The 21852-nt window shown below is 43.7% G+C and overlaps 29 non-coding genes across 29 annotated transcripts; all 29 read right to left on the bottom strand.

The window, feature by feature from the left end:
• Nucleotides 1–162: 162 nt before the first annotated feature.
• On the bottom strand, nucleotides 163–236 carry TRNAI-AAU (transfer RNA isoleucine (anticodon AAU)). The gene has a single exon. It is a non-coding gene; the product is annotated as a tRNA-Ile (tRNA).
• Nucleotides 237–1177: 941 nt separating this feature from the next.
• On the bottom strand, nucleotides 1178–1251 carry TRNAI-AAU (transfer RNA isoleucine (anticodon AAU)). Its single transcript has one exon. It is a non-coding gene; the product is annotated as a tRNA-Ile (tRNA).
• A 941-nt stretch (nucleotides 1252–2192) lies between these two features.
• On the bottom strand, nucleotides 2193–2266 carry TRNAI-AAU (transfer RNA isoleucine (anticodon AAU)). The gene has a single exon. It is a non-coding gene; the product is annotated as a tRNA-Ile (tRNA).
• Nucleotides 2267–2528: 262 nt separating this feature from the next.
• TRNAD-GUC (transfer RNA aspartic acid (anticodon GUC)) lies at nucleotides 2529–2600 on the bottom strand. Its single transcript has one exon. It is a non-coding gene; the product is annotated as a tRNA-Asp (tRNA).
• Nucleotides 2601–3200: 600 nt separating this feature from the next.
• TRNAI-AAU (transfer RNA isoleucine (anticodon AAU)) lies at nucleotides 3201–3274 on the bottom strand. Its single transcript has one exon. It is a non-coding gene; the product is annotated as a tRNA-Ile (tRNA).
• A 941-nt stretch (nucleotides 3275–4215) lies between these two features.
• Nucleotides 4216–4289, bottom strand: TRNAI-AAU (transfer RNA isoleucine (anticodon AAU)). Its single transcript has one exon. It is a non-coding gene; the product is annotated as a tRNA-Ile (tRNA).
• A 941-nt stretch (nucleotides 4290–5230) lies between these two features.
• TRNAI-AAU (transfer RNA isoleucine (anticodon AAU)) lies at nucleotides 5231–5304 on the bottom strand. Its single transcript has one exon. It is a non-coding gene; the product is annotated as a tRNA-Ile (tRNA).
• Nucleotides 5305–5566: 262 nt separating this feature from the next.
• Nucleotides 5567–5638, bottom strand: TRNAD-GUC (transfer RNA aspartic acid (anticodon GUC)). The gene has a single exon. It is a non-coding gene; the product is annotated as a tRNA-Asp (tRNA).
• A 600-nt stretch (nucleotides 5639–6238) lies between these two features.
• TRNAI-AAU (transfer RNA isoleucine (anticodon AAU)) lies at nucleotides 6239–6312 on the bottom strand. The gene has a single exon. It is a non-coding gene; the product is annotated as a tRNA-Ile (tRNA).
• A 941-nt stretch (nucleotides 6313–7253) lies between these two features.
• On the bottom strand, nucleotides 7254–7327 carry TRNAI-AAU (transfer RNA isoleucine (anticodon AAU)). The gene has a single exon. It is a non-coding gene; the product is annotated as a tRNA-Ile (tRNA).
• A 262-nt stretch (nucleotides 7328–7589) lies between these two features.
• TRNAD-GUC (transfer RNA aspartic acid (anticodon GUC)) lies at nucleotides 7590–7661 on the bottom strand. Its single transcript has one exon. It is a non-coding gene; the product is annotated as a tRNA-Asp (tRNA).
• Nucleotides 7662–8261: 600 nt separating this feature from the next.
• On the bottom strand, nucleotides 8262–8335 carry TRNAI-AAU (transfer RNA isoleucine (anticodon AAU)). The gene has a single exon. It is a non-coding gene; the product is annotated as a tRNA-Ile (tRNA).
• A 941-nt stretch (nucleotides 8336–9276) lies between these two features.
• On the bottom strand, nucleotides 9277–9350 carry TRNAI-AAU (transfer RNA isoleucine (anticodon AAU)). The gene has a single exon. It is a non-coding gene; the product is annotated as a tRNA-Ile (tRNA).
• Nucleotides 9351–9612: 262 nt separating this feature from the next.
• On the bottom strand, nucleotides 9613–9684 carry TRNAD-GUC (transfer RNA aspartic acid (anticodon GUC)). Its single transcript has one exon. It is a non-coding gene; the product is annotated as a tRNA-Asp (tRNA).
• A 600-nt stretch (nucleotides 9685–10284) lies between these two features.
• Nucleotides 10285–10358, bottom strand: TRNAI-AAU (transfer RNA isoleucine (anticodon AAU)). Its single transcript has one exon. It is a non-coding gene; the product is annotated as a tRNA-Ile (tRNA).
• Nucleotides 10359–10620: 262 nt separating this feature from the next.
• On the bottom strand, nucleotides 10621–10692 carry TRNAD-GUC (transfer RNA aspartic acid (anticodon GUC)). Its single transcript has one exon. It is a non-coding gene; the product is annotated as a tRNA-Asp (tRNA).
• A 600-nt stretch (nucleotides 10693–11292) lies between these two features.
• On the bottom strand, nucleotides 11293–11366 carry TRNAI-AAU (transfer RNA isoleucine (anticodon AAU)). Its single transcript has one exon. It is a non-coding gene; the product is annotated as a tRNA-Ile (tRNA).
• A 269-nt stretch (nucleotides 11367–11635) lies between these two features.
• TRNAD-GUC (transfer RNA aspartic acid (anticodon GUC)) lies at nucleotides 11636–11707 on the bottom strand. Its single transcript has one exon. It is a non-coding gene; the product is annotated as a tRNA-Asp (tRNA).
• Nucleotides 11708–12307: 600 nt separating this feature from the next.
• Nucleotides 12308–12381, bottom strand: TRNAI-AAU (transfer RNA isoleucine (anticodon AAU)). The gene has a single exon. It is a non-coding gene; the product is annotated as a tRNA-Ile (tRNA).
• Nucleotides 12382–12643: 262 nt separating this feature from the next.
• TRNAD-GUC (transfer RNA aspartic acid (anticodon GUC)) lies at nucleotides 12644–12715 on the bottom strand. Its single transcript has one exon. It is a non-coding gene; the product is annotated as a tRNA-Asp (tRNA).
• Nucleotides 12716–13315: 600 nt separating this feature from the next.
• Nucleotides 13316–13389, bottom strand: TRNAI-AAU (transfer RNA isoleucine (anticodon AAU)). The gene has a single exon. It is a non-coding gene; the product is annotated as a tRNA-Ile (tRNA).
• Nucleotides 13390–14330: 941 nt separating this feature from the next.
• Nucleotides 14331–14404, bottom strand: TRNAI-AAU (transfer RNA isoleucine (anticodon AAU)). The gene has a single exon. It is a non-coding gene; the product is annotated as a tRNA-Ile (tRNA).
• Nucleotides 14405–15345: 941 nt separating this feature from the next.
• Nucleotides 15346–15419, bottom strand: TRNAI-AAU (transfer RNA isoleucine (anticodon AAU)). Its single transcript has one exon. It is a non-coding gene; the product is annotated as a tRNA-Ile (tRNA).
• A 941-nt stretch (nucleotides 15420–16360) lies between these two features.
• TRNAI-AAU (transfer RNA isoleucine (anticodon AAU)) lies at nucleotides 16361–16434 on the bottom strand. The gene has a single exon. It is a non-coding gene; the product is annotated as a tRNA-Ile (tRNA).
• A 941-nt stretch (nucleotides 16435–17375) lies between these two features.
• Nucleotides 17376–17449, bottom strand: TRNAI-AAU (transfer RNA isoleucine (anticodon AAU)). Its single transcript has one exon. It is a non-coding gene; the product is annotated as a tRNA-Ile (tRNA).
• Nucleotides 17450–18390: 941 nt separating this feature from the next.
• On the bottom strand, nucleotides 18391–18464 carry TRNAI-AAU (transfer RNA isoleucine (anticodon AAU)). Its single transcript has one exon. It is a non-coding gene; the product is annotated as a tRNA-Ile (tRNA).
• A 926-nt stretch (nucleotides 18465–19390) lies between these two features.
• On the bottom strand, nucleotides 19391–19464 carry TRNAI-AAU (transfer RNA isoleucine (anticodon AAU)). Its single transcript has one exon. It is a non-coding gene; the product is annotated as a tRNA-Ile (tRNA).
• Nucleotides 19465–20405: 941 nt separating this feature from the next.
• Nucleotides 20406–20479, bottom strand: TRNAI-AAU (transfer RNA isoleucine (anticodon AAU)). Its single transcript has one exon. It is a non-coding gene; the product is annotated as a tRNA-Ile (tRNA).
• A 941-nt stretch (nucleotides 20480–21420) lies between these two features.
• On the bottom strand, nucleotides 21421–21494 carry TRNAI-AAU (transfer RNA isoleucine (anticodon AAU)). The gene has a single exon. It is a non-coding gene; the product is annotated as a tRNA-Ile (tRNA).
• Nucleotides 21495–21852: the final 358 nt, after the last annotated feature.

Below are 21852 nucleotides of genomic sequence, written 5' to 3'. Positions count from 1 at the left end.
GACAGAATTGACATTTATTTTTGTGAATTTTTTTATCTCTTTATTAAACTAGTAAAATGAGAAAAGAAAATGATGCAACAAAGAAACTGCTAAGAAGCAAAAAGCTTCAGCGTTGATCTACCTGTGACCCAATGAGGGAAGGTGACTGGTAAGGGCTGTTTTTGGCCAGTACGGGGATCGGACCCGCGACCTTGGCGTTATTAGCACCACGCTCTAACCAACTGAGCTAACCGGCCATCTGTGTGGGGCTCACCCCTACAGGACAAACTGGAAATATGTGAGAGCGAGCGCAATCATTCTTTTTTGTGGGATGGATTTATCCCACATGTGGTGATTGTTGGTGGCAGATGCCCCTGAAGCGATTGACAATCAAACAATAAAATGAAACGACAGCTCCTGAATACGAATATATTGCCGGATTAATTACATTTTCAATGCAATTTGAAGTACTGCTTCAGATTCCAGAGCTCCAGAGTCCAGAGTCCAGAGTCACAATGTAAAAGACCTCCCCGTCGGGGAATCGAACCCCAGTCTCCCGCGTGACAGGTGGGGATACTCACCACTATACTAACGAGGAATGGCTGTGCTGTGATCTCTGACGCAACACGACTAGAAAGTAAACACGAGGCATGTGAGTGATGATGTGAACAACTGTGGGCCCTGCTCACTTTTCATTTTTGTGCTTTCATTTGTGCAAAAAGCCATAACTTTTTAAATTTTTCTATAGATGTAGCCGCATGAGGGCTTGATTTCTACAGGACAAATTGCAGCTTTCAATGACACTAGCCATTTTACCATGTCATGTACTGTAAAATGGGAAAAATATTACAAATGGGCTGAGATTGTGAAGAAAACTGCAATTTGCACTCACTCGGCAGAGTATGAGAGAATTGGGCCAGGTTCAGTCATTCGTCCTTTTTGATAACACCTTTCGCTGCCCGCTTTGATGCCCGTTATTGTGCCACTAGTATATTTTTCTGTAGCAGCTTTCCAGTGTGTTCACCTCGGGGGACCTGACAGAATTGACATTTATTTTTGTGAATTTTTTTATCTCTTTATTAAACTAGTAAAATGAGAAAAGAAAATGATGCAACAAAGAAACTGCTAAGAAGCAAAAAGCTTCAGCGTTGATCTACCTGTGACCCAATGAGGGAAGGTGACTGGTAAGGGCTGTTTTTGGCCAGTACGGGGATCGGACCCGCGACCTTGGCGTTATTAGCACCACGCTCTAACCAACTGAGCTAACCGGCCATCTGTGTGGGGCTCACCCCTACAGGACAAACTGGAAATATGTGAGAGCGAGCGCAATCATTCTTTTTTGAGGGATGGATTTATCCCACATGTGGTGATTGTTGGTGGCAGATGCCCCTGAAGCGATTGACAATCAAACAATAAAATGAAACGACAGCTCCTGAATACGAATATATTGCCGGATTAATTACATTTTCAATGCAATTTGAAGTACTGCTTCAGATTCCAGAGCTCCAGAGTCCAGAGTCCAGAGTCACAATGTAAAAGACCTCCCCGTCGGGGAATCGAACCCCAGTCTCCCGCGTGACAGGTGGGGATACTCACCACTATACTAACGAGGAATGGCTGTGCTGTGATCTCTGACGCAACACGACTAGAAAGTAAACACGAGGCATGTGAGTGATGATGTGAACAACTGTGGGCCCTGCTCACTTTTCATTTTTGTGCTTTCATTTGTGCAAAAAGCCATAACTTTTTAAATTTTTCTATAGATGTAGCCTCATGAGGGCTTGATTTCTACAGGACAAATTGCAGCTTTCAATGACACTAGCCATTTTACCATGTCATGTACTGTAAAATGGGAAAAATATTACAAATGGGCTGAGATTGTGAAGAAAACTGCAATTTGCACTCACTCGGCAGAGTATGAGAGAATTGGGCCAGGTTCAGTCATTCGTCCTTTTTGATAACACCTTTCGCTGCCCGCTTTGATGCCCGTTATTGTGCCACTAGTATATTTTTCTGTAGCAGCTTTCCAGTGTGTTCACCTCGGGGGACCTGACAGAATTGACATTTATTTTTGTGAATTTTTTTATCTCTTTATTAAACTAGTAAAATGAGAAAAGAAAATGATGCAACAAAGAAACTGCTAAGAAGCAAAAAGCTTCAGCGTTGATCTACCTGTGACCCAATGAGGGAAGGTGACTGGTAAGGGCTGTTTTTGGCCAGTACGGGGATCGGACCCGCGACCTTGGCGTTATTAGCACCACGCTCTAACCAACTGAGCTAACCGGCCATCTGTGTGGGGCTCACCCCTACAGGACAAACTGGAAATATGTGAGAGCGAGCGCAATCATTCTTTTTTGTGGGATGGATTTATCCCACATGTGGTGATTGTTGGTGGCAGATGCCCCTGAAGCGATTGACAATCAAACAATAAAATGAAACGACAGCTCCTGAATACGAATATATTGCCGGATTAATTACATTTTCAATGCAATTTGAAGTACTGCTTCAGATTCCAGAGCTCCAGAGTCCAGAGTCACAATGTAAAAGACCTCCCCGTCGGGGAATCGAACCCCAGTCTCCCGCGTGACAGGCGGGGATACTCACCACTATACTAACGAGGAATGGCTGTGCTGTGATCTCTGACGCAACACGACTAGAAAGTAAACACGAGGCATGTGAGTGATGATGTGAACAACTGTGGGCCCTGCTCACTTTTCATTTTTGTGCTTTCATTTGTGCAAAAAGCCATAACTTTTTAAATTTTTCTATAGATGTAGCCGCATGAGGGCTTGATTTCTACAGGACAAATTGCAGCTTTCAATGACACTAGCCATTTTACCATGTCATGTACTGTAAAATGGGAAAAATATTACAAATGGGCTGAGATTGTGAAGAAAACTGCAATTTGCACTCACTCGGCAGAGTATGAGAGAATTGGGCCAGGTTCAGTCATTCGTCCTTTTTGATAACACCTTTCGCTGCCCGCTTTGATGCCCGTTATTGTGCCACTAGTATATTTTTCTGTAGCAGCTTTCCAGTGTGTTCACCTCGGGGGACCTGACAGAATTGACATTTATTTTTGTGAATTTTTTTATCTCTTTATTAAACTAGTAAAATGAGAAAAGAAAATGATGCAACAAAGAAACTGCTAAGAAGCAAAAAGCTTCAGCGTTGATCTACCTGTGACCCAATGAGGGAAGGTGACTGGTAAGGGCTGTTTTTGGCCAGTACGGGGATCGGACCCGCGACCTTGGCGTTATTAGCACCACGCTCTAACCAACTGAGCTAACCGGCCATCTGTGTGGGGCTCACCCCTACAGGACAAACTGGAAATATGTGAGAGCGAGCGCAATCATTCTTTTTTGAGGGATGGATTTATCCCACATGTGGTGATTGTTGGTGGCAGATGCCCCTGAAGCGATTGACAATCAAACAATAAAATGAAACGACAGCTCCTGAATACGAATATATTGCCGGATTAATTACATTTTCAATGCAATTTGAAGTACTGCTTCAGATTCCAGAGCTCCAGAGTCCAGAGTCCAGAGTCACAATGTAAAAGACCTCCCCGTCGGGGAATCGAACCCCAGTCTCCCGCGTGACAGGTGGGGATACTCACCACTATACTAACGAGGAATGGCTGTGCTGTGATCTCTGACGCAACACGACTAAAAAGTAAACACGAGGCATGTGAGTGATGATGTGAACAACTGTGGGCCCTGCTCACTTTTCATTTTTGTGCTTTCATTTGTGCAAAAAGCCATAACTTTTTAAATTTTTCTATAGATGTAGCCGCATGAGGGCTTGATTTCTACAGGACAAATTGCAGCTTTCAATGACACTAGCCATTTTACCATGTCATGTACTGTAAAATGGGAAAAATATTACAAATGGGCTGAGATTGTGAAGAAAACTGCAATTTGCACTCACTCGGCAGAGTATGAGAGAATTGGGCCAGGTTCAGTCATTCGTCCTTTTTGATAACACCTTTCGCTGCCCGCTTTGATGCCCGTTATTGTGCCACTAGTATATTTTTCTGTAGCAGCTTTCCAGTGTGTTCACCTCGGGGGACCTGACAGAATTGACATTTATTTTTGTGAATTTTTTTATCTCTTTATTAAACTAGTAAAATGAGAAAAGAAAATGATGCAACAAAGAAACTGCTAAGAAGCAAAAAGCTTCAGCGTTGATCTACCTGTGACCCAATGAGGGAAGGTGACTGGTAAGGGCTGTTTTTGGCCAGTACGGGGATCGGACCCGCGACCTTGGCGTTATTAGCACCACGCTCTAACCAACTGAGCTAACCGGCCATCTGTGTGGGGCTCACCCCTACAGGACAAACTGGAAATATGTGAGAGCGAGCGCAATCATTCTTTTTTGAGGGATGGATTTATCCCACATGTGGTGATTGTTGGTGGCAGATGCCCCTGAAGCGATTGACAATCAAACAATAAAATGAAACGACAGCTCCTGAATACGAATATATTGCCGGATTAATTACATTTTCAATGCAATTTGAAGTACTGCTTCAGATTCCAGAGCTCCAGAGTCCAGAGTCCAGAGTCACAATGTAAAAGACCTCCCCGTCGGGGAATCGAACCCCAGTCTCCCGCGTGACAGGTGGGGATACTCACCACTATACTAACGAGGAATGGCTGTGCTGTGATCTCTGACGCAACACGACTAGAAAGTAAACACGAGGCATGTGAGTGATGATGTGAACAACTGTGGGCCCTGCTCACTTTTCATTTTTGTGCTTTCATTTGTGCAAAAAGCCATAACTTTTTAAATTTTTCTATAGATGTAGCCGCATGAGGGCTTGATTTCTACAGGACAAATTGCAGCTTTCAATGACACTAGCCATTTTACCATGTCATGTACTGTAAAATGGGAAAAATATTACAAATGGGCTGAGATTGTGAAGAAAACTGCAATTTGCACTCACTCGGCAGAGTATGAGAGAATTGGGCCAGGTTCAGTCATTCGTCCTTTTTGATAACACCTTTCGCTGCCCGCTTTGATGCCCGTTATTGTGCCACTAGTATATTTTTCTGTAGCAGCTTTCCAGTGTGTTCACCTCGGGGGACCTGACAGAATTGACATTTATTTTTGTGAATTTTTTTATCTCTTTATTAAACTAGTAAAATGAGAAAAGAAAATGATGCAACAAAGAAACTGCTAAGAAGCAAAAAGCTTCAGCGTTGATCTACCTGTGACCCAATGAGGGAAGGTGACTGGTAAGGGCTGTTTTTGGCCAGTACGGGGATCGGACCCGCGACCTTGGCGTTATTAGCACCACGCTCTAACCAACTGAGCTAACCGGCCATCTGTGTGGGGCTCACCCCTACAGGACAAACTGGAAATATGTGAGAGCGAGCGCAATCATTCTTTTTTGTGGGATGGATTTATCCCACATGTGGTGATTGTTGGTGGCAGATGCCCCTGAAGCGATTGACAATCAAACAATAAAATGAAACGACAGCTCCTGAATACGAATATATTGCCGGATTAATTACATTTTCAATGCAATTTGAAGTACTGCTTCAGATTCCAGAGCTCCAGAGTCCAGAGTCACAATGTAAAAGACCTCCCCGTCGGGGAATCGAACCCCAGTCTCCCGCGTGACAGGCGGGGATACTCACCACTATACTAACGAGGAATGGCTGTGCTGTGATCTCTGACGCAACACGACTAGAAAGTAAACACGAGGCATGTGAGTGATGATGTGAACAACTGTGGGCCCTGCTCACTTTTCATTTTTGTGCTTTCATTTGTGCAAAAAGCCATAACTTTTTAAATTTTTCTATAGATGTAGCCGCATGAGGGCTTGATTTCTACAGGACAAATTGCAGCTTTCAATGACACTAGCCATTTTACCATGTCATGTACTGTAAAATGGGAAAAATATTACAAATGGGCTGAGATTGTGAAGAAAACTGCAATTTGCACTCACTCGGCAGAGTATGAGAGAATTGGGCCAGGTTCAGTCATTCGTCCTTTTTGATAACACCTTTCGCTGCCCGCTTTGATGCCCGTTATTGTGCCACTAGTATATTTTTCTGTAGCAGCTTTCCAGTGTGTTCACCTCGGGGGACCTGACAGAATTGACATTTATTTTTGTGAATTTTTTTATCTCTTTATTAAACTAGTAAAATGAGAAAAGAAAATGATGCAACAAAGAAACTGCTAAGAAGCAAAAAGCTTCAGCGTTGATCTACCTGTGACCCAATGAGGGAAGGTGACTGGTAAGGGCTGTTTTTGGCCAGTACGGGGATCGGACCCGCGACCTTGGCGTTATTAGCACCACGCTCTAACCAACTGAGCTAACCGGCCATCTGTGTGGGGCTCACCCCTACAGGACAAACTGGAAATATGTGAGAGCGAGCGCAATCATTCTTTTTTGTGGGATGGATTTATCCCACATGTGGTGATTGTTGGTGGCAGATGCCCCTGAAGCGATTGACAATCAAACAATAAAATGAAACGACAGCTCCTGAATACGAATATATTGCCGGATTAATTACATTTTCAATGCAATTTGAAGTACTGCTTCAGATTCCAGAGCTCCAGAGTCCAGAGTCCAGAGTCACAATGTAAAAGACCTCCCCGTCGGGGAATCGAACCCCAGTCTCCCGCGTGACAGGTGGGGATACTCACCACTATACTAACGAGGAATGGCTGTGCTGTGATCTCTGACGCAACACGACTAGAAAGTAAACACGAGGCATGTGAGTGATGATGTGAACAACTGTGGGCCCTGCTCACTTTTCATTTTTGTGCTTTCATTTGTGCAAAAAGCCATAACTTTTTAAATTTTTCTATACATGTAGCCGCATGAGGGCTTGATTTCTACAGGACAAATTGCAGCTTTCAATGACACTAGCCATTTTACCATGTCATGTACTGTAAAATGGGAAAAATATTACAAATGGGCTGAGATTGTGAAGAAAACTGCAATTTGCACTCACTCGGCAGAGTATGAGAGAATTGGGCCAGGTTCAGTCATTCGTCCTTTTTGATAACACCTTTCGCTGCCCGCTTTGATGCCCGTTATTGTGCCACTAGTATATTTTTCTGTAGCAGCTTTCCAGTGTGTTCACCTCGGGGGACCTGACAGAATTGACATTTATTTTTGTGAATTTTTTTATCTCTTTATTAAACTAGTAAAATGAGAAAAGAAAATGATGCAACAAAGAAACTGCTAAGAAGCAAAAAGCTTCAGCGTTGATCTACCTGTGACCCAATGAGGGAAGGTGACTGGTAAGGGCTGTTTTTGGCCAGTACGGGGATCGGACCCGCGACCTTGGCGTTATTAGCACCACGCTCTAACCAACTGAGCTAACCGGCCATCTGTGTGGGGCTCACCCCTACAGGACAAACTGGAAATATGTGAGAGCGAGCGCAATCATTCTTTTTTGTGGGATGGATTTATCCCACATGTGGTGATTGTTGGTGGCAGATGCCCCTGAAGCGATTGACAATCAAACAATAAAATGAAACGACAGCTCCTGAATACGAATATATTGCCGGATTAATTACATTTTCAATGCAATTTGAAGTACTGCTTCAGATTCCAGAGCTCCAGAGTCCAGAGTCACAATGTAAAAGACCTCCCCGTCGGGGAATCGAACCCCAGTCTCCCGCGTGACAGGCGGGGATACTCACCACTATACTAACGAGGAATGGCTGTGCTGTGATCTCTGACGCAACACGACTAGAAAGTAAACACGAGGCATGTGAGTGATGATGTGAACAACTGTGGGCCCTGCTCACTTTTCATTTTTGTGCTTTCATTTGTGCAAAAAGCCATAACTTTTTAAATTTTTCTATAGATGTAGCCGCATGAGGGCTTGATTTCTACAGGACAAATTGCAGCTTTCAATGACACTAGCCATTTTACCATGTCATGTACTGTAAAATGGGAAAAATATTACAAATGGGCTGAGATTGTGAAGAAAACTGCAATTTGCACTCACTCGGCAGAGTATGAGAGAATTGGGCCAGGTTCAGTCATTCGTCCTTTTTGATAACACCTTTCGCTGCCCGCTTTGATGCCCGTTATTGTGCCACTAGTATATTTTTCTGTAGCAGCTTTCCAGTGTGTTCACCTCGGGGGACCTGACAGAATTGACATTTATTTTTGTGAATTTTTTTATCTCTTTATTAAACTAGTAAAATGAGAAAAGAAAATGATGCAACAAAGAAACTGCTAAGAAGCAAAAAGCTTCAGCGTTGATCTACCTGTGACCCAATGAGGGAAGGTGACTGGTAAGGGCTGTTTTTGGCCAGTACGGGGATCGGACCCGCGACCTTGGCGTTATTAGCACCACGCTCTAACCAACTGAGCTAACCGGCCATCTGTGTGGGGCTCACCCCTACAGGACAAACTGGAAATATGTGAGAGCGAGCGCAATCATTCTTTTTTGAGGGATGGATTTATCCCACATGTGGTGATTGTTGGTGGCAGATGCCCCTGAAGCGATTGACAATCAAACAATAAAATGAAACGACAGCTCCTGAATACGAATATATTGCCGGATTAATTACATTTTCAATGCAATTTGAAGTACTGCTTCAGATTCCAGAGCTCCAGAGTCCAGAGTCCAGAGTCACAATGTAAAAGACCTCCCCGTCGGGGAATCGAACCCCAGTCTCCCGCGTGACAGGTGGGGATACTCACCACTATACTAACGAGGAATGGCTGTGCTGTGATCTCTGACGCAACACGACTAGAAAGTAAACACGAGGCATGTGAGTGATGATGTGAACAACTGTGGGCCCTGCTCACTTTTCATTTTTGTGCTTTCATTTGTGCAAAAAGCCATAACTTTTTAAATTTTTCTATAGATGTAGCCGCATGAGGGCTTGATTTCTACAGGACAAATTGCAGCTTTCAATGACACTAGCCATTTTACCATGTCATGTACTGTAAAATGGGAAAAATATTACAAATGGGCTGAGATTGTGAAGAAAACTGCAATTTGCACTCACTCGGCAGAGTATGAGAGAATTGGGCCAGGTTCAGTCATTCGTCCTTTTTGATAACACCTTTCGCTGCCCGCTTTGATGCCCGTTATTGTGCCACTAGTATATTTTTCTGTAGCAGCTTTCCAGTGTGTTCACCTCGGGGGACCTGACAGAATTGACATTTATTTTTGTGAATTTTTTTATCTCTTTATTAAACTAGTAAAATGAGAAAAGAAAATGATGCAACAAAGAAACTGCTAAGAAGCAAAAAGCTTCAGCGTTGATCTACCTGTGACCCAATGAGGGAAGGTGACTGGTAAGGGCTGTTTTTGGCCAGTACGGGGATCGGACCCGCGACCTTGGCGTTATTAGCACCACGCTCTAACCAACTGAGCTAACCGGCCATCTGTGTGGGGCTCACCCCTACAGGACAAACTGGAAATATGTGAGAGCGAGCGCAATCATTCTTTTTTGAGGGATGGATTTATCCCACATGTGGTGATTGTTGGTGGCAGATGCCCCTGAAGCGATTGACAATCAAACAATAAAATGAAACGACAGCTCCTGAATACGAATATATTGCCGGATTAATTACATTTTCAATGCAATTTGAAGTACTGCTTCAGATTCCAGAGCTCCAGAGTCCAGAGTCACAATGTAAAAGACCTCCCCGTCGGGGAATCGAACCCCAGTCTCCCGCGTGACAGGCGGGGATACTCACCACTATACTAACGAGGAATGGCTGTGCTGTGATCTCTGACGCAACACGACTAGAAAGTAAACACGAGGCATGTGAGTGATGATGTGAACAACTGTGGGCCCTGCTCACTTTTCATTTTTGTGCTTTCATTTGTGCAAAAAGCCATAACTTTTTAAATTTTTCTATAGATGTAGCCGCATGAGGGCTTGATTTCTACAGGACAAATTGCAGCTTTCAATGACACTAGCCATTTTACCATGTCATGTACTGTAAAATGGGAAAAATATTACAAATGGGCTGAGATTGTGAAGAAAACTGCAATTTGCACTCACTCGGCAGAGTATGAGAGAATTGGGCCAGGTTCAGTCATTCGTCCTTTTTGATAACACCTTTCGCTGCCCGCTTTGATGCCCGTTATTGTGCCACTAGTATATTTTTCTGTAGCAGCTTTCCAGTGTGTTCACCTCGGGGGACCTGACAGAATTGACATTTATTTTTGTGAATTTTTTTATCTCTTTATTAAACTAGTAAAATGAGAAAAGAAAATGATGCAACAAAGAAACTGCTAAGAAGCAAAAAGCTTCAGCGTTGATCTACCTGTGACCCAATGAGGGAAGGTGACTGGTAAGGGCTGTTTTTGGCCAGTACGGGGATCGGACCCGCGACCTTGGCGTTATTAGCACCACGCTCTAACCAACTGAGCTAACCGGCCATCTGTGTGGGGCTCACCCCTACAGGACAAACTGGAAATATGTGAGAGCGAGCGCAATCATTCTTTTTTGAGGGATGGATTTATCCCACATGTGGTGATTGTTGGTGGCAGATGCCCCTGAAGCGATTGACAATCAAACAATAAAATGAAACGACAGCTCCTGAATACGAATATATTGCCGGATTAATTACATTTTCAATGCAATTTGAAGTACTGCTTCAGATTCCAGAGCTCCAGAGTCCAGAGTCACAATGTAAAAGACCTCCCCGTCGGGGAATCGAACCCCAGTCTCCCGCGTGACAGGCGGGGATACTCACCACTATACTAACGAGGAATGGCTGTGCTGTGATCTCTGACGCAACACGACTAGAAAGTAAACACGAGGCATGTGAGTGATGATGTGAACAACTGTGGGCCCTGCTCACTTTTCATTTTTGTGCTTTCATTTGTGCAAAAAGCCATAACTTTTTAAATTTTTCTATAGATGTAGCCGCATGAGGGCTTGATTTCTACAGGACAAATTGCAGCTTTCAATGACACTAGCCATTTTACCATGTCATGTACTGTAAAATGGGAAAAATATTACAAATGGGCTGAGATTGTGAAGAAAACTGCAATTTGCACTCACTCGGCAGAGTATGAGAGAATTGGGCCAGGTTCAGTCATTCGTCCTTTTTGATAACACCTTTCGCTGCCCGCTTTGATGCCCGTTATTGTGCCACTAGTATATTTTTCTGTAGCAGCTTTCCAGTGTGTTCACCTCGGGGGACCTGACAGAATTGACATTTATTTTTGTGAATTTTTTTATCTCTTTATTAAACTAGTAAAATGAGAAAAGAAAATGATGCAACAAAGAAACTGCTAAGAAGCAAAAAGCTTCAGCGTTGATCTACCTGTGACCCAATGAGGGAAGGTGACTGGTAAGGGCTGTTTTTGGCCAGTACGGGGATCGGACCCGCGACCTTGGCGTTATTAGCACCACGCTCTAACCAACTGAGCTAACCGGCCATCTGTGTGGGGCTCACCCCTACAGGACAAACTGGAAATATGTGAGAGCGAGCGCAATCATTCTTTTTTGAGGGATGGATTTATCCCACATGTGGTGATTGTTGGTGGCAGATGCCCCTGAAGCGATTGACAATCAAACAATAAAATGAAACGACAGCTCCTGAATACGAATATATTGCCGGATTAATTACATTTTCAATGCAATTTGAAGTACTGCTTCAGATTCCAGAGCTCCAGAGTCCAGAGTCCAGAGTCACAATGTAAAAGACCTCCCCGTCGGGGAATCGAACCCCAGTCTCCCGCGTGACAGGCGGGGATACTCACCACTATACTAACGAGGAATGGCTGTGCTGTGATCTCTGACGCAACACGACTAGAAAGTAAACACGAGGCATGTGAGTGATGATGTGAACAACTGTGGGCCCTGCTCACTTTTCATTTTTGTGCTTTCATTTGTGCAAAAAGCCATAACTTTTTAAATTTTTCTATAGATGTAGCCGCATGAGGGCTTGATTTCTACAGGACAAATTGCAGCTTTCAATGACACTAGCCATTTTACCATGTCATGTACTGTAAAATGGGAAAAATATTACAAATGGGCTGAGATTGTGAAGAAAACTGCAATTTGCACTCACTCGGCAGAGTATGAGAGAATTGGGCCAGGTTCAGTCATTCGTCCTTTTTGATAACACCTTTCGCTGCCCGCTTTGATGCCCGTTATTGTGCCACTAGTATATTTTTCTGTAGCAGCTTTCCAGTGTGTTCACCTCGGGGGACCTGACAGAATTGACATTTATTTTTGTGAATTTTTTTATCTCTTTATTAAACTAGTAAAATGAGAAAAGAAAATGATGCAACAAAGAAACTGCTAAGAAGCAAAAAGCTTCAGCGTTGATCTACCTGTGACCCAATGAGGGAAGGTGACTGGTAAGGGCTGTTTTTGGCCAGTACGGGGATCGGACCCGCGACCTTGGCGTTATTAGCACCACGCTCTAACCAACTGAGCTAACCGGCCATCTGTGTGGGGCTCACCCCTACAGGACAAACTGGAAATATGTGAGAGCGAGCGCAATCATTCTTTTTTGAGGGATGGATTTATCCCACATGTGGTGATTGTTGGTGGCAGATGCCCCTGAAGCGATTGACAATCAAACAATAAAATGAAACGACAGCTCCTGAATACGAATATATTGCCGGATTAATTACATTTTCAATGCAATTTGAAGTACTGCTTCAGATTCCAGAGCTCCAGAGTCCAGAGTCACAATGTAAAAGACCTCCCCGTCGGGGAATCGAACCCCAGTCTCCCACGTGACAGGCGGGGATACTCACCACTATACTAACGAGGAATGGCTGTGCTGTGATCTCTGACGCAACACGACTAGAAAGTAAACACGAGGCATGTGAGTGATGATGTGAACAACTGTGGGCCCTGCTCACTTTTCATTTTTGTGCTTTCATTTGTGCAAAAAGCCATAACTTTTTAATTTTTTCTATAGATGTAGCCGCATGAGGGCTTGATTTCTACAGGACAAATTGCAGCTTTCAATGACACTAGCCATTTTACCATGTCATGTACTGTAAAATGGGAAAAATATTACAAATGGGCTGAGATTGTGAAGAAAACTGCAATTTGCACTCACTCGGCAGAGTATGAGAGAATTGGGCCAGGTTCAGTCATTCGTCCTTTTTGATAACACCTTTCGCTGCCCGCTTTGATGCCCGTTATTGTGCCACTAGTATATTTTTCTGTAGCAGCTTTCCAGTGTGTTCACCTCGGGGGACCTGACAGAATTGACATTTATTTTTGTGAATTTTTTTATCTCTTTATTAAACTAGTAAAATGAGAAAAGAAAATGATGCAACAAAGAAACTGCTAAGAAGCAAAAAGCTTCAGCGTTGATCTACCTGTGACCCAATGAGGGAAGGTGACTGGTAAGGGCTGTTTTTGGCCAGTACGGGGATCGGACCCGCGACCTTGGCGTTATTAGCACCACGCTCTAACCAACTGAGCTAACCGGCCATCTGTGTGGGGCTCACCCCTACAGGACAAACTGGAAATATGTGAGAGCGAGCGCAATCATTCTTTTTTGTGGGATGGATTTATCCCACATGTGGTGATTGTTGGTGGCAGATGCCCCTGAAGCGATTGACAATCAAACAATAAAATGAAACGACAGCTCCTGAATACGAATATATTGCCGGATTAATTACATTTTCAATGCAATTTGAAGTACTGCTTCAGATTCCAGAGCTCCAGAGTCCAGAGTCCAGAGTCACAATGTAAAAGACCTCCCCGTCGGGGAATCGAACCCCAGTCTCCCGCGTGACAGGTGGGGATACTCACCACTATACTAACGAGGAATGGCTGTGCTGTGATCTCTGACGCAACACGACTAGAAAGTAAACACGAGGCATGTGAGTGATGATGTGAACAACTGTGGGCCCTGCTCACTTTTCATTTTTGTGCTTTCATTTGTGCAAAAAGCCATAACTTTTTAATTTTTTCTATAGATGTAGCCGCATGAGGGCTTGATTTCTACAGGACAAATTGCAGCTTTCAATGACACTAGCCATTTTACCATGTCATGTACTGTAAAATGGGAAAAATATTACAAATGGGCTGAGATTGTGAAGAAAACTGCAATTTGCACTCACTCGGCAGAGTATGAGAGAATTGGGCCAGGTTCAGTCATTCGTCCTTTTTGATAACACCTTTCGCTGCCCGCTTTGATGCCCGTTATTGTGCCACTAGTATATTTTTCTGTAGCAGCTTTCCAGTGTGTTCACCTCGGGGGACCTGACAGAATTGACATTTATTTTTGTGAATTTTTTTATCTCTTTATTAAACTAGTAAAATGAGAAAAGAAAATGATGCAACAAAGAAACTGCTAAGAAGCAAAAAGCTTCAGCGTTGATCTACCTGTGACCCAATGAGGGAAGGTGACTGGTAAGGGCTGTTTTTGGCCAGTACGGGGATCGGACCCGCGACCTTGGCGTTATTAGCACCACGCTCTAACCAACTGAGCTAACCGGCCATCTGTGTGGGGCTCACCCCTACAGGACAAACTGGAAATATGTGAGAGCGAGCGCAATCATTCTTTTTTGAGGGATGGATATATCCCACATGTGGTGATTGTTGGTGGCAGATGCCCCTGAAGCGATTGACAATCAAACAATAAAATGAAACGACAGCTCCTGAATACGAATATATTGCCGGATTAATTACATTTTCAATGCAATTTGAAGTACTGCTTCAGATTCCAGAGCTCCAGAGTCCAGAGTCCAGAGTCACAATGTAAAAGACCTCCCCGTCGGGGAATCGAACCCCAGTCTCCTGCGTGACAGGTGGGGATACTCACCACTACACTAACGAGGAATGGCTGTGCTGTGATCTCTGACGCAACACGACTAGAAAGTAAACACGAGGCATGTGAGTGATGATGTGAACAACTGTGGGCCCTGCTCACTTTTCATTTTTGTGCTTTCATTTGTGCAAAAAGCCATAACTTTTTAAATTTTTCTATAGATGTAGCCGCATGAGGGCTTGATTTCTACAGGACAAATTGCAGCTTTCAATGACACTAGCCATTTTACCATGTCATGTACTGTAAAATGGGAAAAATATTACAAATGGGCTGAGATTGTGAAGAAAACTGCAATTTGCACTCACTCGGCAGAGTATGAGAGAATTGGGCCAGGTTCAGTCATTCGTCCTTTTTGATAACACCTTTCGCTGCCCGCTTTGATGCCCGTTATTGTGCCACTAGTATATTTTTCTGTAGCAGCTTTCCAGTGTGTTCACCTCGGGGGACCTGACAGAATTGACATTTATTTTTGTGAATTTTTTTATCTCTTTATTAAACTAGTAAAATGAGAAAAGAAAATGATGCAACAAAGAAACTGCTAAGAAGCAAAAAGCTTCAGCGTTGATCTACCTGTGACCCAATGAGGGAAGGTGACTGGTAAGGGCTGTTTTTGGCCAGTACGGGGATCGGACCCGCGACCTTGGCGTTATTAGCACCACGCTCTAACCAACTGAGCTAACCGGCCATCTGTGTGGGGCTCACCCCTACAGGACAAACTGGAAATATGTGAGAGCGAGCGCAATCATTCTTTTTTGTGGGATGGATTTATCCCACATGTGGTGATTGTTGGTGGCAGATGCCCCTGAAGCGATTGACAATCAAACAATAAAATGAAACGACAGCTCCTGAATACGAATATATTGCCGGATTAATTACATTTTCAATGCAATTTGAAGTACTGCTTCAGATTCCAGAGCTCCAGAGTCCAGAGTCCAGAGTCACAATGTAAAAGACCTCCCCGTCGGGGAATCGAACCCCAGTCTCCCGCGTGACAGGTGGGGATACTCACCACTATACTAACGAGGAATGGCTGTGCTGTGATCTCTGACGCAACACGACTAGAAAGTAAACACGAGGCATGTGAGTGATGATGTGAACAACTGTGGGCCCTGCTCACTTTTCATTTTTGTGCTTTCATTTGTGCAAAAAGCCATAACTTTTTAATTTTTTCTATAGATGTAGCCGCATGAGGGCTTGATTTCTACAGGACAAATTGCAGCTTTCAATGACACTAGCCATTTTACCATGTCATGTACTGTAAAATGGGAAAAATATTACAAATGGGCTGAGATTGTGAAGAAAACTGCAATTTGCACTCACTCGGCAGAGTATGAGAGAATTGGGCCAGGTTCAGTCATTCGTCCTTTTTGATAACACCTTTCGCTGCCCGCTTTGATGCCCGTTATTGTGCCACTAGTATATTTTTCTGTAGCAGCTTTCCAGTGTGTTCACCTCGGGGGACCTGACAGAATTGACATTTATTTTTGTGAATTTTTTTATCTCTTTATTAAACTAGTAAAATGAGAAAAGAAAATGATGCAACAAAGAAACTGCTAAGAAGCAAAAAGCTTCAGCGTTGATCTACCTGTGACCCAATGAGGGAAGGTGACTGGTAAGGGCTGTTTTTGGCCAGTACGGGGATCGGACCCGCGACCTTGGCGTTATTAGCACCACGCTCTAACCAACTGAGCTAACCGGCCATCTGTGTGGGGCTCACCCCTACAGGACAAACTGGAAATATGTGAGAGCGAGCGCAATCATTCTTTTTTGAGGGATGGATTTATCCCACATGTGGTGATTGTTGGTGGCAGATGCCCCTGAAGCGATTGACAATCAAACAATAAAATGAAACGACAGCTCCTGAATACGAATATATTGCCGGATTAATTACATTTTCAATGCAATTTGAAGTACTGCTTCAGATTCCAGAGCTCCAGAGTCCAGAGTCCAGAGTCACAATGTAAAAGACCTCCCCGTCGGGGAATCGAACCCCAGTCTCCCGCGTGACAGGTGGGGATACTCACCACTACACTAACGAGAAATGGCTGTGCTGTGATCTCTGACGCAACACGACTAGAAAGTAAACACGAGGCATGTGAGTGATGATGTGAACAACTGTGGGCCCTGCTCACTTTTCATTTTTGTGCTTTCATTTGTGCAAAAAGCCATAACTTTTTAAATTTTTCTATAGATGTAGCCGCATGAGGGCTTGATTTCTACAGGACAAATTGCAGCTTTCAATGACACTAGCCATTTTACCATGTCATGTACTGTAAAATGGGAAAAATATTACAAATGGGCTGAGATTGTGAAGAAAACTGCAATTTGCACTCACTCGGCAGAGTATGAGAGAATTGGGCCAGGTTCAGTCATTCGTCCTTTTTGATAACACCTTTCGCTGCCCGCTTTGATGCCCGTTATTGTGCCACTAGTATATTTTTCTGTAGCAGCTTTCCAGTGTGTTCACCTCGGGGGACCTGACAGAATTGACATTTATTTTTGTGAATTTTTTTATCTCTTTATTAAACTAGTAAAATGAGAAAAGAAAATGATGCAACAAAGAAACTGCTAAGAAGCAAAAAGCTTCAGCGTTGATCTACCTGTGACCCAATGAGGGAAGGTGACTGGTAAGGGCTGTTTTTGGCCAGTACGGGGATCGGACCCGCGACCTTGGCGTTATTAGCACCACGCTCTAACCAACTGAGCTAACCGGCCATCTGTGTGGGGCTCACCCCTACAGGACAAACTGGAAATATGTGAGAGCGAGCGCAATCATTCTTTTTTGTGGGATGGATTTATCCCACATGTGGTGATTGTTGGTGGCAGATGCCCCTGAAGCGATTGACAATCAAACAATAAAATGAAACGACAGCTCCTGAATACGAATATATTGCCGGATTAATTACATTTTCAATGCAATTTGAAGTACTGCTTCAGATTCCAGAGCTCCAGAGTCCAGAGTCCAGAGTCACAATGTAAAAGACCTCCCCGTCGGGGAATCGAACCCCAGTCTCCCGCGTGACAGGTGGGGATACTCACCACTATACTAACGAGGAATGGCTGTGCTGTGATCTCTGACGCAACACGACTAGAAAGTAAACACGAGGCATGTGAGTGATGATGTGAACAACTGTGGGCCCTGCTCACTTTTCATTTTTGTGCTTTCATTTGTGCAAAAAGCCATAACTTTTTAAATTTTTCTATAGATGTAGCCGCATGAGGGCTTGATTTCTACAGGACAAATTGCAGCTTTCAATGACACTAGCCATTTTACCATGTCATGTACTGTAAAATGGGAAAAATATTACAAATGGGCTGAGATTGTGAAGAAAACTGCAATTTGCACTCACTCGGCAGAGTATGAGAGAATTGGGCCAGGTTCAGTCATTCGTCCTTTTTGATAACACCTTTCGCTGCCCGCTTTGATGCCCGTTATTGTGCCACTAGTATATTTTTCTGTAGCAGCTTTCCAGTGTGTTCACCTCGGGGGACCTGACAGAATTGACATTTATTTTTGTGAATTTTTTTATCTCTTTATTAAACTAGTAAAATGAGAAAAGAAAATGATGCAACAAAGAAACTGCTAAGAAGCAAAAAGCTTCAGCGTTGATCTACCTGTGACCCAATGAGGGAAGGTGACTGGTAAGGGCTGTTTTTGGCCAGTACGGGGATCGGACCCGCGACCTTGGCGTTATTAGCACCACGCTCTAACCAACTGAGCTAACCGGCCATCTGTGTGGGGCTCACCCCTACAGGACAAACTGGAAATATGTGAGAGCGAGCGCAATCATTCTTTTTTGAGGGATGGATTTATCCCACATGTGGTGATTGTTGGTGGCAGATGCCCCTGAAGCGATTGACAATCAAACAATAAAATGAAACGACAGCTCCTGAATACGAATATATTGCCGGATTAATTACATTTTCAATGCAATTTGAAGTACTGCTTCAGATTCCAGAGTCCAGAGTCACAATGTAAAAGACCTCCCCGTCGGGGAATCGAACCCCAGTCTCCCGCGTGACAGGTGGGGATACTCACCACTATACTAACGAGGAATGGCTGTGCTGTGATCTCTGACGCAACACGACTAGAAAGTAAACACGAGGCATGTGAGTGATGATGTGAACAACTGTGGGCCCTGCTCACTTTTCATTTTTGTGCTTTCATTTGTGCAAAAAGCCATAACTTTTTAAATTTTTCTATAGATGTAGCCGCATGAGGGCTTGATTTCTACAGGACAAATTGCAGCTTTCAATGACACTAGCCATTTTACCATGTCATGTACTGTAAAATGGGAAAAATATTACAAATGGGCTGAGATTGTGAAGAAAACTGCAATTTGCACTCACTCGGCAGAGTATGAGAGAATTGTCCCAGGTTCAGTCATTCGTCCTTTTTGATAACACCTTTCGCTGCCCGCTTTGATGCCCGTTATTGTGCCACTAGTATATTTTTCTGTAGCAGCTTTCCAGTGTGTTCACCTCGGGGGACCTGACAGAATTGACATTTATTTTTGTGAATTTTTTTATCTCTTTATTAAACTAGTAAAATGAGAAAAGAAAATGATGCAACAAAGAAACTGCTAAGAAGCAAAAAGCTTCAGCGTTGATCTACCTGTGACCCAATGAGGGAAGGTGACTGGTAAGGGCTGTTTTTGGCCAGTACGGGGATCGGACCCGCGACCTTGGCGTTATTAGCACCACGCTCTAACCAACTGAGCTAACCGGCCATCTGTGTGGGGCTCACCCCTACAGGACAAACTGGAAATATGTGAGAGCGAGCGCAATCATTCTTTTTTGAGGGATGGATTTATCCCACATGTGGTGATTGTTGGTGGCAGATGCCCCTGAAGCGATTGACAATCAAACAATAAAATAAAACGACAGCTCCTGAATACGAATATATTGCCGGATTAATTACATTTTCAATGCAATTTGAAGTACTGCTTCAGATTCCAGAGCTCCAGAGTCCAGAGTCCAGAGTCACAATGTAAAAGACCTCCCCGTCGGGGAATCGAACCCCAGTCTCCCGCGTGACAGGTGGGGATACTCACCACTATACTAACGAGGAATGGCTGTGCTGTGATCTCTGACGCAACACGACTAGAAAGTAAACACGAGGCATGTGAGTGATGATGTGAACAACTGTGGGCCCTGCTCACTTTTCATTTTTGTGCTTTCATTTGTGCAAAAAGCCATAACTTTTTAAATTTTTCTATAGATGTAGCCGCATGAGGGCTTGATTTCTACAGGACAAATTGCAGCTTTCAATGACACTAGCCATTTTACCATGTCGTGTACTGTAAAATGGGAAAAATATTACAAATGGGCTGAGATTGTGAAGAAAACTGCAATTTGCACTCACTCGGCAGAGTATGAGAGAATTGGGCCAGGTTCAGTCATTCGTCCTTTTTGATAACACCTTTCGCTGCCCGCTTTGATGCCCGTTATTGTGCCACTAGTATATTTTTCTGTAGCAGCTTTCCAGTGTGTTCACCTCGGGGGACCTGACAGAATTGACATTTATTTTTGTGAATTTTTTTATCTCTTTATTAAACTAGTAAAATGAGAAAAGAAAATGATGCAACAAAGAAACTGCTAAGAAGCAAAAAGCTTCAGTGTTGATCTACCTGTGACCCAATGAGGGAAGGTGACTGGTAAGGGCTGTTTTTGGCCAGTACGGGGATCGGACCCGCGACCTTGGCGTTATTAGCACCACGCTCTAACCAACTGAGCTAACCGGCCATCTGTGTGGGGCTCACCCCTACAGGACAAACTGGAAATATGTGAGAGCGAGCGCAATCATTCTTTTTTGTGGGATGGATTTATCCCACATGTGGTGATTGTTGGTGGCAGATGCCCCTGAAGCGATTGACAATCAAACAATAAAATGAAACGACAGCTCCTGAATACGAATATATTGCCGGATTAATTACATTTTCAATGCAATTTGAAGTACTGCTTCAGATTCCAGAGCTCCAGAGTCCAGAGTCCAGAGTCACAATGTAAAAGACCTCCCCGTCGGGGAATCGAACCCCAGTCTCCCGTGTGACAGGCGGGGATACTCACCACTATACTAACGAGGAATGGCTGTGCTGTGATCTCTGACGCAACACGACTAGAAAGTAAACACGAGGCATGTGAGTGATGATGTGAACAACTGTGGGCCCTGCTCACTTTTCATTTTTGTGCTTTCATTTGTGCAAAAAGCCATAACTTTTTAAATTTTTCTATAGATGTAGCCGCATGAGGGCTTGATTTCTACAGGACAAATTGCAGCTTTCAATGACACTAGCCATTTTACCATGTCATGTACTGTAAAATGGGAAAAATATTACAAATGGGCTGAGATTGTGAAGAAAACTGCAATTTGCACTCACTCGGCAGAGTATGAGAGAATTGGGCCAGGTTCAGTCATTCGTCCTTTTTGATAACACCTTTCGCTGCCCGCTTTGATGCCCGTTATTGTGCCACTAGTATATTTTTCTGTAGCAGCTTTCCAGTGTGTTCACCTCGGGGGACCTGACAGAATTGACATTTATTTTTGTGAATTTTTTTATCTCTTTATTAAACTAGTAAAATGAGAAAAGAAAATGATGCAACAAAGAAACTGCTAAGAAGCAAAAAGCTTCAGCGTTGATCTACCTGTGACCCAATGAGGGAAGGTGACTGGTAAGGGCTGTTTTTGGCCAGTACGGGGATCGGACCCGCGACCTTGGCGTTATTAGCACCACGCTCTAACCAACTGAGCTAACCGGCCATCTGTGTGGGGCTCACCCCTACAGGACAAACTGGAAATATGTGAGAGCGAGCGCAATCATTCTTTTTTGTGGGATGGATTTATCCCACATGTGGTGATTGTTGGTGGCAGATGCCCCTGAAGCGATTGACAATCAAACAATAAAATGAAACGACAGCTCCTGAATACGAATATATTGCCGGATTAATTACATTTTCAATGCAATTTGAAGTACTGCTTCAGATTCCAGAGCTCCAGAGTCCAGAGTCACAATGTAAAAGACCTCCCCGTCGGGGAATCGAACCCCAGTCTCCCGCGTGACAGGTGGGGATACTCACCACTATACTAACGAGGAATGGCTGTGCTGTGATCTCTGACG

Source organism: Phyllobates terribilis, unplaced genomic scaffold, assembly GCF_046119375.1.
Source record: "Phyllobates terribilis strain yellow unplaced genomic scaffold, ASM4611937v1 Scaffold_11__3_contigs__length_659146591, whole genome shotgun sequence".
Taxonomy (NCBI): Eukaryota; Metazoa; Chordata; class Amphibia; order Anura; family Dendrobatidae; genus Phyllobates; species Phyllobates terribilis.
Note: the sequence above shows the minus strand (reverse complement) of the source record. Positions and strands in the feature narration are given on the sequence as shown.